The sequence below is a fragment of the Sinocyclocheilus grahami genome, unplaced genomic scaffold, assembly GCF_001515645.1.
Source record: "Sinocyclocheilus grahami isolate Dianchi unplaced genomic scaffold, SAMN03320097.WGS_v1.1 scaffold5.1, whole genome shotgun sequence".
In the NCBI taxonomy this organism is placed as follows: Eukaryota; Metazoa; Chordata; class Actinopteri; order Cypriniformes; family Cyprinidae; genus Sinocyclocheilus; species Sinocyclocheilus grahami.
In genome coordinates this window covers 3,663,237-3,667,859 of record NW_015505184.1, presented here as the reverse complement: position 1 = coordinate 3,667,859, position 4,623 = coordinate 3,663,237, and the positions used below count along the sequence as shown (strand labels likewise).

Sequence of the window (4,623 nt, the reverse complement as noted above, 5' to 3'; positions counted from 1 at the left end):
CCCCCCAAGAAGTCAATATTTATGCAACAGTAGATGAAGAATTATAAAGATGCTTTTATTGATTTTGTGCGATTTTAATGCCATGCAGATGGCCAGAGTGTGCTGGTGGTTTTACTTCTCTAAAGTCATTGAACTTACTGATACAGTAAGTGAATCTAGTTCTTTGATATCAGATAGCATTGTTTATTAATGTCTTATGATGTTTTATTACATAAATAAGTAAATGGCATTATCATCAGGTGTTCTTCATTCTGAGGAAGAAGAACAATCAACTGACCTTTTTGCATGTGTATCATCACGGCACCATGATTTTCAACTGGTGGGCAGGGGTCAAGTATGTTGCGGGAGGGCAGTGTAAGTGTTCTTACCTTGGAGTAAGACAGATTATTTTATTTACATGCAACAGTCCACTTAGCATGATGTTACAATGTTATACTATCAATCAAGAGACATATTTAACGCAAAGGTTGTGTCAAGGTTTTGAATAGAGGTGAAGTTTAAAGAAATAGTTCACACAAAAAGTATAATTTGCTAAAAATGTACTCACCCTCAGGCCGTTCAAGATATGCTTGAGGTGTTCCCAATCAGAACAGATTTTGAGAAATGTAGCATCACATTATTTGCTCATCAATGGATCCTCTGCAGTGAATGCCATCAGAATCAGAGTCCAAATGTCATGTAAAGTGAAAAGCTACATGTTTGTAATTGACAAATTCATTATTAATCCGTCATAATTTTTGTCCTATCACATCAAAATCCACCGACATATTGTTTTACAACTATTTTGGACTGTTTCCCCTTGTAAACAGTGCTTAATCTGTGCATATTTCTCTCCTGATTCAGACAAAATGACTTTCACTGGAAAAATAAGTATTTTGGATAGAACGCTCCTATTTTAGCCGGAAACAACGATGTGAAGTTAAAAACATCTTAATAATGAATTTATTACAAACACAGTTTTTTTTACTTCACAAGATGTTAATGGATGGACTGGAGTTGTGTGGATTAATGTGATGTTTTTATCAGCTGTTTGGACTCTCAATCTGACGGCACCCATTCACTTTCTCCCAATCTGTTCAACTGATCTGCATCTTGGATTTTTGGGTGAACTATTCCTAATCATTGTGTAACATAAACTATTAGGTTGAACTATTGAAGGTCCAAAAGTCTGAGACAACATTTAAAATATAATTTAAATCTGGTATTACGGTTTTTCTGAATTGCTAAAACACATTTCTTGAAACCATCACTCATTTTCTCAAAACCTTAAATACAAATCCAAATACTCAAACTAAATTCCTGAAACCTCTGACTCTTCCATCAAAATCAAACAATAACTGCAAAACCATTTTACTTGCACTCAAAATCAAACGGTGCTCTCAGATCACACACACATGAGTCAATAAAATAAACACTACAGACAGAGCATTCATCAGACACTACAGAGAAAAATGGAGAGCACAGCACCCAGAACATTACAGAAAAAAAGTATATTGTATTGAGTAAATTTTGCAATTCTGTAAAAAAGTATAGTAATTACAATTAATTACTAGTAAGTACACACACACACACACACACACACACACACACACACACACGAGTCAATAAAATAAACACTAAAGAGCATTCATTAGACACTACAGAGAAAAATGGAGAACACAGCATCCAGAACATTACATAAAAAATTATATTGAATTGAGTAAACAATTTTTTTTAATTGTAAAAAAAAAAAAAATTATAGTAATTGCAACTAAGGTGAATATATTGTATAGGCCTACTGTATGTACTGCAAGAATGGTATTGTGCTGAATACTGAATAGTACTGAATGTTTGTATATATTCAGTAGTTGGATACTGCAAAAATACTACAGTTCAACTGCAAAGGCCAAAATGGTCAAATAAAACTCTAAATAGCATGTTACAGTACACTTAAATACTGTAAGTTGTGCAATTGTAAAATCAGGGTCAATGAGAGATTAATTCTGTCTCAGCATCATGTCTTTGTGCTTGAGTCCGGCCTCAGGACTTTGTCCACATCACAAGTAATGTCTTTTTTGCTAGACAAAGAGAAAAAACCCCTCTGGTCTGACAGATCCAGCATTGATAACGCTCTCTAAACCTTACTCCTTCTCTCCGCATCCTCTTTCTCCTCATCCTCCACTTCTTACATGTACTCTTCCACCTGTCCTTCTCAGATTGTTTCCATCTATTGTTCGTATCATCATTCAGTCACCTGTGCCACTTGTCCACTCTGAACTGCCTCATATTTTGTACAGTTGGTTTGATCACATCGTTAGAAACAAGTGTGAAAAATTTTGAATCGTGTGTAAACGATGACAACTGTGCTTTAGTTGTGTTTAACGTTTGCCGCTTGTGTTTAGCATTTTGCAGCACAAATGCATCACAGTGTGATAAGTGTTTAAGTGAATGAGAATGTGTTTAGAGTTTTGCAAAAAGAGTGCATGAACGTGTTTAAGGTTTAGCAGAAAGAGTGCTTTATTCGACAAATTGGTTTAAGCTACTGAGAATTTGGTTCAGAGATTGGGGTTTAGTGTTTTAGCAATTCAGAAAAACTGTAAACTAGCACGTACGTTTCTATTGAAGCATAAGATGCCGATTAGGTCATGTCAAATCACGCTGGAGACTTTCATGTTAATTTTCACCCAAATTATGCTATAATTGCAGTATAATTTGTAATAAAATATTTTGGACCCCACTGTATTAATGTACTGTAATTAACTAAGAATTTTTTCAGCTCCTAAATGTGATTTTCCAGTTTGGGGGGTGATGCAGATGCAGTAGCACTCTGACACCACTAGATGATGTATTGCTTCAGAAATAGACAATGAAAGTATTGTGAAATGCATGTGGTATTGTCTTTATGTTAGGCAACTGATGCAATATTTTATTCAGAGTGCCATATGTTCTGAAGTGTCAAGGCAGAGAAGGATTTCCTAAAGATGTTATCTTTCCCTCAGCATTCCTTATTGGCCTCATAAACTCTTTTGTTCATGTGGTAATGTATATGTACTATGGCCGGGCAGCATTGGGCCCCCAAATGCATAAGTACGTGTGATGGAAACACTACCTCACTTCGCTTCAGCTGGTGAGACTTTCAAATATTATTTTTTTTAGGGAATAATAATTTAACATAAATGCTCGGTCACTTTTGTATCACTCTCTTTCTTTGTCCCCCTCAGCTCCAGTTCTTCATTGTGACCATTCACAGTGCAGTTAACCTCTATGCTGACTGTGACTTTCCTGACTCCATGAATATTATAATGCTCGGCTATGCCTTCAGCCTGATCGCTTTGTTTAGTAGCTTTTATTATCAGAACTACATTTCCAAGAAGACCAAGATGGCATGATAGCGTGAAGATTAAAATATATATTACATACTATGACTGTTTGAATAAAAATGTGTCATCCATTGATCCACAATGTGGCGATTGAGACTGTCTTAAGGACTCTGTTTAATCCTTTATCTCAGATCCATTTGTCTGTGTATTCTCCCCTCCTCCAAACAGAGTCCAATCTCTACACTCCCATCCCCCTCTGGTCATTAGGGTTTGAGACCCTGCAACGCTCTAGTGATCTGGCCAAATTGAAATAAACCCGAGTCCACCTTCTGCTCCTCACTCACTTATTTATCTAATCTCCCAATGTGACACTTTTATTTGTTTACCACTCATTGGATAAGGTCAACCAATCACAGTGTAGCTGGGGGGAGTGGCGTATTTAGGGCTTCTCTACAGCTGCCCTCTTCTACCAGGTCTTAAACCTATACCTTTTTAAAATACTGAATGTTACCTCTAAAAGGTACTATATATATACAGTGGGGCAAAAAAGTATTTAGTCAGCCACCAATTGTGCAAGTTCTCCCACTTAAAAAGATGAGAGAGGCCTGTAATTTTCATCATAGGTATCCCTCAACTATGAGAGACAAAATGAGAAAAAAAAATCCAGAAAATCACATTGTAGGATTTTTAAAGAATTAATTGGTAAATTCCTCGGTAAAATAAGTATTTGGTCACCTACAAACAAGCAAGATTTCTGGCTCTCACAGACCTGTAACTTCTTCTTTAAGAGGCTCCTCTGTCCTCCACTCGTTACCTGTATTAATGGCATCTGTTTGAACTCGTTATCAGTATAAAAGACACCTGTCCACAACCTCAAACAGTCACACTCCAAACTCCACCATGGCCAAGACCAAAGAGCTGTCAAAGGACACCAGAAACAAAATTGTAGACCTGCACCAGGCTGGGAAGACTGAATCTGCAATAGGTAAGCAGCTTGGTGTGAAGAAATCAACTGTGGGAGCAATTATTAGAAAATGGAAGACATACAAGACCACTGATAATCTCCCTCGATATGGGGCTCCACGCAAGATCTCACCCCGTGGGGTCAAAATGATCACAAGAACTGTGAGCAAAAATCCCAGAACCACACAGGGGGACCTAGTGAATGACCTGCAGAGAGCTGGGACCAAAGTAACAAAGGCTACCATCAGTAACACACTGCACCGCCAGGGACTCAAATCCTGCAGTGCCAGACGTGTCCCCCTGCTTAAGCCAGTACATGTCCAGGCCCATCTGAAGTTTGCTAGAGAGCATTTGGATGACC

General features: G+C 37.5%; 1 pseudogene; it reads left to right on the top strand.

Annotated features, from left to right (window-relative positions):
- Positions 1-82: 82 nt before the first annotated feature.
- LOC107586472 (elongation of very long chain fatty acids protein 4-like) lies at positions 83-3,682 on the top strand (annotated as a pseudogene).
- The last annotated feature ends 941 nt before the right edge of the window (positions 3,683-4,623 follow it).